Source organism: Schistocerca serialis, chromosome 2 (assembly GCF_023864345.2).
Source record: "Schistocerca serialis cubense isolate TAMUIC-IGC-003099 chromosome 2, iqSchSeri2.2, whole genome shotgun sequence".
Classification (NCBI taxonomy): Eukaryota; Metazoa; Arthropoda; class Insecta; order Orthoptera; family Acrididae; genus Schistocerca; species Schistocerca serialis.
In genome coordinates this window covers 988,175,329-988,189,300 of record NC_064639.1, presented here as the reverse complement: position 1 = coordinate 988,189,300, position 13,972 = coordinate 988,175,329, and the positions used below count along the sequence as shown (strand labels likewise).

The 13,972-nt window shown below is 41.8% G+C and overlaps 1 protein-coding gene across 6 annotated transcripts in view; it reads left to right on the top strand.

Annotated features, from left to right (window-relative positions):
• The window catches only part of LOC126458413 (protein Mpv17-like), a 75,844-nt gene that overhangs the window by 30,132 nt on the left and 31,740 nt on the right, over positions 1 to 13,972 (top strand). The gene's annotated exons all lie outside the window — the stretch shown is intronic.

Below are 13,972 nucleotides of genomic sequence, written 5' to 3'. Positions count from 1 at the left end.
CATTCATCCTTCACAACCACTAGCGAACGTGCAGTGCCGTCGATGGGTACCATAACCATGTTTCTTGTGTAGCGCCTTCGAATTTGGAGTATAAGTGTTTGCCCAGAATGAAATATTTGTTCGTCTACGGGAATAATCTAAAGTAGGAGAACAACGAGAAAAATAACACGAAAATTTCATTATTTTATTCAGTTGTTTGCCAATATTAATTTTGTTCCTTTTAAGGTACTCTCCATGAGGTGATATGCAAATAAAATGTGTGGATCAGAATCCTAGATCAAGATCACTAAAATTCCTTTACTGACTTCTAGTTTCAGCTCATTGACGACCCATCAAAAATGGTTCAAATGGCTCTGAGCACTATGGGACTTAACATCTGAGGTCATCAGTCCCCTAGAACTTAGAACTACTTAAAGCTAACTAACCTAAGGACATCACATACATCCATGCCCGAGGCACGATTCTCACCTGCGTCCGTAGCGGTCGCGCGGTTCCAGACTGAAGCGCCTAGAACCGCTCGGCCACACCGGCCGGCGACGACCCATCTTCAGATCATTAATTCAGTGTGTATCAGCCACCTGGCATTACACATCGTCATAATCTGTTGAGTTGAATCGCTCTTGTTGTCATGTACACAGTAAAGAAGGTCGTCATGGTTACATAATTTACAATGTCAGCCATTTATCTCCAGTGCTCATATTGCCACAGTTATGTTTAAATGCAATGTGATTGGCAGTGGTAACTATCATTTAGTCCATATGTGGATGTAAATATGGTGTATCACTACAGGAAGAAGGAAATAGCTGTACGAGGGGGGATGCAAAAGAAACAGGACTCCGAGGGCGCTGCCACTCGTAGACGTAGTGCAGGGTTCTCACACTAGATGGTGTTAGTAGAGACCTTCATGAAACAGCTGTGCAGAAGGCGTCAAGAGCTGAACCTGCAAGTGTGGTATTGTTTCTATGACGGTTGGCGGATTACCTCTGCGAAGTCGTTATGGCAACTTTATAAGAACAAAGAGTGTGTGTGAAATTTTGTTTCCTGTTTAAAAAAAACTGCAACGGAGACACACCAAATGCTTCAGGAAGCTTTCCAGGAGGACGCTATGAGCCGCACACAGGTTTTCGAGTGGTTTGGGCGCTTTAAACGTAGTGAGATGTGTGTTGAAGACCAAACTTGTTCTGGACGCCCTTCAACATCGCGAAATGAGGAGAACATTGAAAAGGTCCGTCAAAAGATCAAAGAGGATCGTCGCCAAACGATCGACCAAATTTCAGCAGAGACAGGAATCAGTTGGAGCAAAAAACCATCCGCATGAAAGTATGTCAGGACTTGAAAACAGAGATTGCACGTGATCCAAACTTCTTGAACAAATTCATTACAGGGGATGAGAGTCGGTGCTACGGGTATGACCCAGAAACCAAGCAATCGTCAAGCCACTGGAGGACTCCCAACTCTCCCAGACCAAAAAAAGCAAGGCAAGTGAGGTCAAATGTGAAGACGATGATCATTGTCTTTTTTGATGTTCGTGGAATTGTGCATCAGGAATTCGTACCCCCTGGCCAGACTGTTAACCAGCACTTTTACTTGGACGTTTTAAGGCGTCTGCGAGAGGATGTGAGGAGGGAACGCCCGGAACTTTGGCGATCAGGTGACTGGTTTCTGCATCACGCTACGCTTCAGCACACACGGCATTACGAGTGACCCACTATTTGGCATCTCAGAGTTGGTCTGTCGTTCCCTCGCTCCGTATTCGCCGAATCTAGCCCCGTGCGACTTTTTCTTATTTCCACGAATGAAAAAAACGCTAAAAGGGGAGCGTAATGACGATGTGGAGGCGGTAAAAAAGCTTCGCAAAGGGCACTGGACAATATCAAACCTGAAGAGTTCCAAACATGCTTCCAACAGTGGGAAAAGAGACCTGACAAGTGCATCGCATGTAATGGAGAGTATTTTGAAGGTGACTGAAGTAATTGTGTAAAAAGGTTCATCAATAAATTTTTTATGACAAAAATCCGGTTTCTTTTGGGCCCCCCCTCGTATTACGAATGTCAAATGGGTGCGTAATGCGTGGTGGCTGATACCACACTGAATTACGTGATAATTTTTAGTGATCTGAAGATGGCTCGTCAGTGAGCTGAAACTAGTACTCACTAAAGGAATTTTAGCGATCGTGACCTAGGATTTTGATCCACACATTTTAACACAACAGATCGCCTGTCTCCCAACTTGACAATGTCAAATGACAATGTATTATATATTTGTACCATGCTATTGCGAATTGTCGCAACACTTTTGGAACGCAATTTTTGGTATGGCGCTTAGCTCCTTTAAGGATTCAGCGTCGTTAATTATGGCAAAATAGCGTCCTTTCATCGTCACTTACAGCTCGATATTGGTAAGAAGAGATAGCAGGCGAATACGGCAAGTGAGCCATTATAATGTTTTGTTTCTGGGTAAAAATTCCCGACCGTGCAGTGAAGTGTAGAAGCAGGAGCAGAAGCGTTGTCGTGGTGCGATTGCCTTGGATTTCTCTTACAAATGTTTAGGTGTTTCCATACTACTTCACGCAGACGGAATAGGAGGACGACGGTTCAATCCCGTCTCCAGCCATCCTGATTTAGATTTTCCGTGATATCCCTAAATCGTTTCAGGCAAATGCCAGGATGGTTCCTTTGAAAGGGCACGGCCGATATCTTTCCCTAACCCCAACTTGCGCTCCGTCTCTAATGACCTCGTTGTCGACAGGACGTTAAAAAACGCTAACCTAACCTAACGGAATAGGACAATCAGGCAATACTCTCAATTGACTGTACTACTGATAGCAAAACTCCTAGTATACTACATCTCAGAAATCGAAGAGCACACGGAGCAACACATTCGATCGAATTGGACGAATAGTCTCAGCTCTTCAGGAAGCTCCAATTGGGACGATTGGACCTTAGTTCCGGCGTGGTATCCATACAGCTATGTTTCATCGCCGTTTGAGCAGCCCTGAAACAACGTGAAAATCATTCAGCAACTCCCTAGCAATGTTCGTTCGGCACTACTCTTGGTCTAAATTCAAGAACTTTCGAATGGCCCAAGTTTCGTGCCAAAGAAAAAAGCCGAAAAAATTGCTTTTCACGAGACAGGTGATATGCCAACATTATCATCGACCTTTATTATAGTGATTCGGCATCATCATTTTCTTCACTTTTTCAATGTCGTCAATGGTTGTTGTTGGGCTGGGGGCCACATGGCGCTCGCCAAACTGAACATTTTCGTGATCATGTCCTACTTTTGTAGATGTTTGTTTTATTCATGGTAAGTTTGCTTAAGCAATGTCTGACGTCGCCGTCGTTATGTTGCATATCAAAGATTTTTAAGGCAAAATTTAATCTAAATTTTCTTACCATGTCAATAGTAGCAAATTACTTATAAATTACACTTAACTTATATATCTTCAACCTTCTTATGTACTTATCCTTTCTCATACTGTCTTTCTGTTGTCCATATATATGTCTTTTGTCTTTATTAAGTCTTTTATTTTTATTAAAACCTACATTATATTAAAATAACGTTACTTAAAACATTAAAAAAAGGAATGTACTGTAATACTTGTAACAAAATTGGAAACCATATATGACAAACGCACTTGCCAGAAAAATAAATTGTAACAAAAAATAAGCATGCAAAGCCCCTATGGCTGAAAAGGACGCCAGCATGCCCTCAGACAGCCTGCCCACCTCCGTCAGAGGTGGGAATGAAAGTGAAAAAAAAAAAGTATTGTCAGTAGAGAGGCAATACAGCAGAATGGGTCGGTCAGGGGCGCTCAGTGGCTACGAATGTGAACTAGGCACTGGATGGCATCTGAGAAACAAATCCATCAGGGGCGTTTCAACATTTCTAAGTCAATCCAAGTCGGCTGTTGGTAACGCGATTATGGTGTAGAAACGCTAAGGAACGTCCACAGCTAAACCTAGACCAGCAGACCTTATGTACTGAAGTACAGAGGCCGTCGAGCATTGTGAGGTGGCTGTAAAAATGGCGCGAAATCATCAGGAGGAAACACTCGTGAGTTCCAAGGTGCTACCAGAAGTCCAGCTAGTACGACTGTGCATAGAGAGTTAAACAGAATGAAGTACAGTGGTCGAGCATCTGCTCATAATCCATACATTTCTGTAGCCGGTGCTAAGCGAGGCTTGAATGGTGCAAAGAGCGACGCCACTGAACTGTAGATGATTGGAAACGAATGATTTGGAGTGACGAATCACGCTCTACCCTGTGGTAATCCGATGTAAAGGTTTGAATTTGGCGAATGCCTGGAGAACGTTAGCTGCCCTTATATTTAGTGCTAACAGTGAAGTATGGAGGAGGTGGTGTTACGCTACGGGAGTGTTTTTCGTGGTTAGTGCGTGGTCTTCTTATTCTGCTTAAGAAAACATTAAATGCGGAATGGTTGGTTGGTTGGTTGTTTTGGGGAAGGAGACCAGACAGCGAGGTCATCGGTCTCATCGGATTATGGAAGGATGGGGAAGGAAGTCGGCCGTGCCCTTTCAGAGGAACCATCCCGGCATTTGCCTGGAGTGATTTAGGGAAATCACGGAAAATCTAAATCAGGATGGCCGGACGCGGGATTGAACCGTCGTCCTCCCGAATGCGAGTCCAGTGTCTAACCACTGCGCCACCTCGCTCGGTAAATGCGGAATGGTATGAACACGTTTTACGGTGTTGTGTACTGAGTACAGTAGAGGAACAGTTCGGAGTTGTATCAGCAAACAATGCACTCTCACAAAGCAGTATCTGTGAGGCAGTGGTTTGTGGACAGTAACATTCATCAAATGGACCGGTACCCAATGAAACACTTTTGAGATGATTTAGAACGCCGACTTCGCTCCAGACCCAGCCACCAACATCACTACTTGCTCTGCTATCAGCTCTTGGGGAAAACTGGATTGCCATTCCTCCACAGACATTCAAACACCTCACTGAAAGTGTCCCCAACAGAGTTAATGCCCCCATAAAGGCGAACGATGTACATATCTCTTATCAAAGTCCACTAATGGGTTTCCAGATACTGATGGTCAGTTTGTATACATCCAGCTGTCAGTTTTGGTATATGTAATTGTACCTGAGCTACTCTGACATTACTAACCGTATAGGCTACTTACTTCACTGTCGATCGTCCGAATATGATACGTGTATCTGGGAATGCTCTGCAAATTTTAACTTGTGGAAAAATTCTATAGTTATGGCTTTAGTTAACAGAACACGTGACAGATACTAGTCCACCATAAACGTGTCATAAGAGAATCTGAAAATACTGCTAAGAAAAAAACCTTCGCAACAAAAGTGCAGTTTGCTCAAACGGCTATAATTAACCGCTAATAAATTTTTGAGATAGCGTTGTTAACTAATAAACGAGCTAACATGACAGAACAACAAAAATTTGTTTTCAGTCTGGATTGGGTTGTTTGGGGGAGGAGATCAGATAGCGAGGTCATCGGTCTCATCGGATTAGGGAAGGACGGGGAAGGAAGTCGGCCGTGCCCTTTCAAGGGAACCATCCCGACATTTGCCTGCAGTGATTTGGGGAAATCACGGAAAACTTAAATCAGGGTGGCCGGGCGCGGGATTGACCCGTCGTCCTCCCCAATGCGAGTCCAGTGTGCTAGCCACTGCGCCACCTCACTCGGTTTCAGGCTGGAACAAGTGATCGACGAATGCTACCACCATTTGGCATTCGGGCACACAATGGGTCAGATGTGTTTCTTCTAGTACAAATGCTTGACAAGATGTCACGTCAATGTAGTAATTATTAAGTATCATTGTTACATATGTGTGTTACTGTTTAAAGTTGTGAAGCATCAGCAAGAAACATGTGCATGTAATTGTATTTTAATTTTCAATTTTTTTTAAAAACCTGTTACAGTTTTCTCAGACATTCATGTTCATGGTGCTACAAAAAAAATCAGATAGAAAATTTGTTAAGTAGTTGTATTTTAATTTTCATTTTTGTAAAACCTGCCACAGTTTTCTCACGTATTCAAGTTCATGGTGCTACAAAAATGCGAGACGAATGACGTTCGAACGCAATGAAGATGAGTAACTGACTAATGCATTGGTTAAGATACTGGGCTATCATTTGAAAAGACTGAGGTTCACATCTACTTTCGGCATCTGATTCCTTTCCATCGAATGGCGGTATATCAGTATAGCATTAGGCAAGTGATCAAACTGCCACATTCGCGCCGGCCGGTGTGGCCGAGTGGTTCTAGGCACTTCAGTCTGGACCCGCGCGACCGCTTCGGTCGCAGGTTCGAATCCTACCTCGGGCATGGATGTGTGTGATGTCCTTAGGTTAGTTAGGTTTAAGCAGTTCTAAGTTCTAGGGGATTGATGACCGCAGATGTTAAGTCCCATAGTACTCAGAGCCATTTGAACCAGAGCCACATTCGCAGGTCGCAGCAATATGAAAGACTCTCGGATCATCAACACTAGAACGAAATAAGTGCCAGTAATGACAGAGGTTGTAGCTTAATATGTCGAACAAGAAGGCCGCAAGGTGCGAAAGTGAGGGAAGGAATATCTCGAGACATTCATCATCTATCAAAGGTTTTTTTTTGTGGATTGTGTTCCACAGCTTTGATAAATTGTAGAAATAACGTCATATAACACACTAAGTTGCTGTTTAATTTATTCCTTTTTTTACGACCCGTTTCGGTTTTGACAGGAGAAGTGAGAATGTTTCGATAGTGAATTGTGAAGTTTAGGATCTCAGTAGGAAGAAGATAAGAAATGTCCCCTCATACGTCTCTCTCTCCTCGTGTGACTTCTGTTATAAAGTTGCGCAATGAATATGTCTAGTGCACAAGAGACAGTTTATCATCTTAGTTTTATGATAAAAGCTCGCAACTTGTAAGATGCAGCAAGAATACAGAGTTTTATGATGACCGAAGCCAAATGTACAGATTCCTGATAACACCGCACAATTCTAATAAAATGAACCGTTACACAGTAGCGTTATCCTACAGTTATCGAATCAAAATTTTCACATATAACAAGTTAATCGGAGCGATCGTTTTGAACACAACACTGTAGCATGAAAAGGCGTTTAATTTATAATGGAATATTTCTCATACTGATATGTTGACGATGTAAGCCGAGTTTCACTTTGCCACCACAGTACAGTCAACTTCCCCAATTTTCAGCTCAGTTTACCAGTGTACGTGATCTCGAAACCGGGTGTTAGTATGAGACAAATGCAAGAAAGGCGTCAAGAGACTCCACATTTTAACAAGAACTTTGAAAGAAAATGTACGTGGAAATGTTGCTCTCGAGAAGACCAGCTCTCAAATTAAAGCAGTGGTATATACTTCAGTCGAGTAATGGTTCTAGTCGTAATTTTTCTATGCGTCTTTGAGCAATGTGTCTTCGTCGTCGTCGTCGTCGTAGTAGTAGTAGTAGTAGTAGTCGTCTCTCTCTCTCTCTCTCTCTCTCTCTCTCTCTCTCTCTCTCTCCGTTGCCACACGGACAATTGCGAGCAGTCTTCTTAATACGCTGCTGGCCGATGGTAAAAATGAAAAGTGATTTGAATTTCTTTCTATAAAGGGGAGTCAAATGAAAACGAGACAGATGGGAATAGGGTAAGTAAACTGTTCATTATTTCAGATTACATTTATCCAGTTGTGAGACAAGACGGTCAATGTCTTACAGAAAAATGTTTGCAACTGCATATGGAACCATGATTGAAACTTCCTGGCAGATTAAAACTGTGCACAGAGCCAAGTCTCGAATTCGGGACCTTTGCCTTTCGCAGACAAGTGCTCTACCATCTGATCTACTCAAGCACGACTCACGACCCGTCCTTATAGCTGTACTTCTGCCAGTACATGGTCTCCTACCTTCCAAACTTCACAGAAGCTCTCCTACGAAACCTGCAGAGGTCCCGAGTTCGGGTCTTGGTCCGGCACACAGTTTTAATCTGCCAGGAAGTTTCGTATCAGCGCACACTCCGCTGCAGAGTGAAAATTTCATTCTGGAACCATGATTGTCCACAGGCGTGCACTTCTTCGTACGAAACAAGTCAACCGTCACGAATATGTATGGAAATCGCATGAGGAGACATCAGAACCGTATGAAGGACGTGTTCTTGAGGACCTTTGTAATAACTGAAGCGCACAATCAAGTCCAGACGTCCAGAAATGTTGACGGACGGCATCATTCTGCTGCAGTATAATGCCCGCCCAGATATTGCCAAGGTTGTTTTCATTACTACAGAAGTTTCGCTGGGAAGCCCTTACACATCCTACATACAGTCACAAAATCTCCCCATGCGATTTCCACATTTTTGGAGCCCTGAAGAAAGAAATTCGTGGCCATCGATTCGTTTCGGACGAAGAGGTGCACGCCTGGGTAAAATCATGGTTCCATAGGCAATCGCAAACATTTTTCCATGAAGGCACTGACCCTTCTGCCTCAAAGTGGGATAAATGTATTAAAGTTAGAGCGACTACTTTTGATATAAGAAATAGTTTACTAAATTTTTTCCATCTGTCTCGTTTTCATTTGGCTGCTCCTTATATTTTTCATGACAGCATCATACAGTTCAGAGATTAGCAGATAATCGTGATACGACTTTAGCGAATACAATCTGATGTCCCTGTTAACTCATCATGCCTTATTTTCTTGTTTCCTTTGATGTGTTGTATCATGTCCGCTAGTTCTTCCTTTTGGTTGTGAAGGAGAATGCATAAACAGACAAATAAGAATTATTCGCGGGCACACATCGCGTGTCTTAAAGTAAGAAGTCATTAAAATCCAGTAGTGCCTCTTCCAAGATTGTATGCGCATAATTTCTAAAATTTCTGTAATTACCGCGTGCTGGGATCGTAAATGTACTGTACTAAGTCTGGACCACAAAGCACAAACCAAATATTCGCACAGAGCAGGTACTCGGAAGTGCCATAATAGTTTTTTGGTCTGGACAACTCTTCAGCGATCGAACTGCACAGCATCTTGGTTGGATGTCCAGTGCATTATCATCCTTGGTCTAAGACAGGACGTTTATTATTAATGATTTTTTATGGTTTACTTATCATACTTCACTTTTTGTTGACAACAATGGACGTTAGTTATAGAATAATATTGATGAGAAGCTTCATGATCTATTTTTTTCTTTTTTTTGTGGTTCCGTACCTCAATCTGTAAAAACGGAATCCTGATAGGATCATTGTGTTGCTCGTCTATCTGTCCGACTTTTAAAATCCTTTTTCTCAGGAACGGGTAGATAGTTCAAAATTCAATTTATATCACATATTAAGGTCTACGGTCTCTTGGCTGTGTATAAAATTCAAGCTTCTAACTCAACACAATACAAAGGTACCGCCGTTTATGCGACATATTTTGGTATTCGCAAACTCGCTCAATAAAACCTACAGAATACCTCCCAGTGACGTAGAATCACGAAATTGTCGAAGAAGCAAACTTTCTCAGTATAGCTAAATAAAAAAATGCAAAAATCGTTAATTTGTTATTATGTCAAACGAAAAAAATCTCGAGCGTTTGTGATAGAACGTCATGAATTAAAAAAAATCGTTTTTCAAAGATGTGTTAATTTTGTAGCGCACATTTTTCTGAAGAGTTTCATATGCAGAACATTTATGTTCGAGGAAATGTAAGATATGTTATTTGGTTTTAAGTCTGCCAAAGTGCAGTGCCACGCCTCATCACACAGCATTCTTTATTGCACGTCACAGTATTTCTCTCTGTGGAATTCAAACGTGTATATCTTTTAATGGAAGCCATCAAATCTATATGCAGGACAGTCGAAGTTACGATGTCCTGTGGTGCCCCTCCTACTCCCAGTCGGTCGGTTTGAATCCTAACCCCCTTAAAAAAAAAAAAAAAAAAATTAATACTAGGTGGGATTATTTGTGACTGGGAGAATAAGAACTCTTCAGAAAATTTGCACTCTTTATTGCCTATTAGCTAATAATTTACTCTTTTGTGTGACATAAAATTAAGTATAGGAAACATAAAACCAGTAAAGAGAACAGACAAGCAATAAAATCCTTAGGTCCTAGCGTTATTATCTCTCTAATCTTTCTACAGCTTTACAAGACGTGCTTTCCTTTCTGCGAAATAATCTATTACCTCATCAAAGTTCGTCAAACGTTTTGCTACATGAAAAATCAAGATGTCGCTGTCTAATATTGAAAAAGCTGTTAACACGAATAGTACCCAAGAGTAGTGTGGTTTCTCGATTTGATTACGTCTGTTTTGTCACTGTCTGCTGAATACAACGAAATAGGCCTTTCTAATATTGCAGCAGTTGTAACACACACCAAATAAGCGAGACTGTTTTGGCACAAATGGTCATTTTTGTCTACCTCATTTACACAAATAACTCGACAGAATAAATTTCAAATGCCTATAACAACAGAAAGCTTTATGTTAGTCAATAGTTTCACATTTCATTCGTTTGTTCCGGTTTCTCGAGCATGAGCTCTAAAAGTAGTAGTAGTACGAAATTTTTATATAAGTTTGGAATCGTCATATTCTTCCATATAATGTCTGTGTTGTCCCCGTTTCTTTTCCTTCCTCGTTCTGAAAAACAATCTTGTCATCAGTAATTCTGCAACTATTCCTGCCATTGTCAAAACTTATTCTCCAGTTAACTTCATTAACCCTGCCAGAATCACTGGTTTAGCTATACCGCGTTTATTCTTCGGTTAGGCGTTATTAGTTGTTCGCACAACGCGCTTTCCGCGCTATTCCGAGAGTAGAACTTCAGCGGCTGCTGACCAGGGACTGTACAACTGGCCCTTTAGTGTAGCGATCTGACCAATAATTTCTGTCAACATTTCTTTTTCTTTGATACACCGACAAGATAAATATGTAATCTTTCTTACCTTTTATCCCTGTTAGTCGTTTATTTTCACTCTGTAGTCTGCATCTATGGATTTCGCTAATAATTATAACAACGCTTATCATTCGCATACCCAGTCAACCTCATAAAACAAACAGCGATTGATACTCGTTGGTGTTTATTCGGCTCAGCTCATATAGCACCGCCCCCTTCTATCTAAAGTAAAGTTTTCTATATCTTGATTCAACGGTGATTCCCCTGGCAGAGACATCACGTAACCATGCACGCATTCAAAAATCAACTTACGATTCGTTCAGAAATCAACTTAGAATGTGTTCAAAAATGTCCAAATTTTTAATCGATAGACCAACTTGCGCTGAATCATAGGCGTTTGAAACGAGTTTTTTTTTTTTTTCCTTCTAAAATAAATTTGGCACCCCCTGAAATTGCCGCCCGGGGCAGATAATACCCCGGCTTGCCCTCCCCTCTCTCTCTCTCTCTCTCTCTCTCTCTCTCTCTCTCTCTCTCTCTCTCTCCCCCCCCCCCCCCCCCGCCCCCTTTAGATCCGGGCCTGGTGTCTACGGGCGCTTGGCAGTGTAATAAATGTAAGCTTCTATATGGCCATGTGTGTCACATATTTTCATACTCGCGAACTAATTCACCAAAACCTTTAGGGTACTTCCCGTTGACCTAGAATCATGAAATTCGCCAAGAAGCCAAGGTTGTTAATGTGTGATTATGTCACACGAAGAAATATTTCTTTTGTCATTTGTTATCCGACTTCGAATTAAAAATTAAAACGTTTCCGAAAGGCTTGGAATTCCATGGAACAATATCTTGCTAGTGTTAGTGTCCACAACAGGCAAAAATTGTTGAGATTCTCGATTCCAGGATGGATGAATTGACTATATACATAATTAAGTTTGAACGAAACCCACAGAGCAGCAGTCCTACTCGAATCCGGCCAATTTCTTTCTTTCTTTTTTTCTATTCTGAGCATCATGTGAGGATGGTCAAGCAGAGATTACTGTCCGTTCTAACCACTGAACCACGTCGCTCGCTTCTTTTCTATGCCCGAACAATACCACTATGACAAGGGGGTGTTAAGTCGAGCTTATTTCTTGTGGCGTGATGAACTAATTTCGAACAGTGCATTCCAGCCAACATATCGACATTTTGAATGTGGCAGGGTATAAATACGGTGGCCAAAATGTTATTTATGACATGTGCAGAAACCATACTGTAGTTCCAAGAATTGAAGGACGTGAAACGGAGGAAGTAGTTGAGAAGACTGAGACGAGGTTGTACATCCCCGTGTTATTCAGACTGCCCATTGAGCAGAACCAACCAAAGAGAAATTTGGACAGAGAGTTGAGATTCAGGGAGAAGATATAAAAACTTTATGGTTTTCTGATAGCACTGTAATTCTGTTAGAGATGGCAAAGAACTTGGAATCCAAATTAAATGGAATGTTTAGTGTCTTGAAATCAGGCTATAAGATAAATATCAACAAGAGTAAAACAAGGATAATTCAATGGACTAAAATTAAACCAGGCGATACTGAGGGAATTGTGTTAGGAAATGATACACCAAACCTTCTTTCTCTTATTTAGAAAGAATTTTCTGATAGTATTTAAGCATAGGCTTACATAGAAGTGAAACGCGAACGATAAACGGTTCAGACAAGAAGAGAATAGAAGCTTTTGTAATGTGGTTGTAAAGACCATTCACTAATGAAGAGGTACTGATACAACTGTGGAGAGAATACGTGTATGGCACAACTTAAATAATTGAAGCGATTAGCTGATAAGTTACATCCTGAGGATCAAGGAAAAGTCAGTTTGATAACTGGGAGAAATGCTCAGGGTGGGAGGTAAAACTTGTCGATGGAGATAAAGTCTTGACTACAGTAACCTGGCTACTTATGTCTATGTAAGTCTATGTAGGTCACAGTATTTATGCAGAGATTAACATACTTGCACAGGATAAACTAGTGTGTGGAGCTGATCAATCCAGTGTTCGTTATGCAAAACGAGAGCCAGAGCTGCAACTAAAATGGATGTTTATTGAGTCAGTGACCGGTTTCGAACTACGGCCATTCTCAAACCAACCAATGTTTGCCAAGTAAAATCTCCGTCCAAATAGCAGTAAACAAAATACGAACATTATTTGGAACCATTCACATATACGTATATACCCACTTCATTTACTGCTATTTTGGACAGACAGTTTACTTGGCAAACATTGGTTGGTTTGAGAATGGGCGTAATCCGAAGGCGGTCACTGACTAAACAAACATCCATTTTAGTTGCAACTCTGGCTGTCTCTTTTTGCACCACAGTCTAAAAATGAATTGCTGTCCCACTATACCCAGCATGCTGGAGTTTTGCAGACCAGTGGTTGGCTGTATTTATGGGTGGGTCTAATTAGGGGGATTCCGCTGGTTGCTCTGTTGTTTTCCCTCATCGTGTCAACAATATCCGACTGCCTCAACACTTCAGTGTCTTCAACGCGGAATCACATGCGATCTTGCAAACGCCGGAGCAGTTGAGATGTCCTAAGAGAGTTAAATTCCTCATCTGTTCCGACGCCTTGAGTGCCCTTCACTCTCTGTAACGTTTGCACCCAGCATATAAAGTAGTCCAGAACATCCAGGCCGCCCTTCTCCACCTACGAAGGCTGGAGAAGGAGTGGCTGCCTGAGGGGTGACAGGGCACAAGGATATTAAGAGGAACGAAAGGGTGCATGTAGCAGTCAAGAAGGCGTGTAGTGATCCTTTAGATACTTCAGTGTGCTATGCCCCTACAACTATCGCCTCGCTGCTGATGTACAGAGTCATGCGTCGATGGGAAAAAGAGTGGCTGCAACTGACAAGACAATAAGCTGCGTCTAATGAAGTTCACAACGCGGCTGTGTTCATCTGTGACTTACAGGAGGATTGATCTCGTCATTTTAATGAGTTGCAAAGAAACCCATAGCTCATGACGACTATCAGCTTGTCGCTGTAGTGCGCAGTTGTGTCAGCACTCTTATCGTTTCCCCTTTTCATGTGCATTCGGGATATGCTTAAACTACGGTAGTTACTGTGGTGTGCATACTGTAAGACCTTCAGTACACACA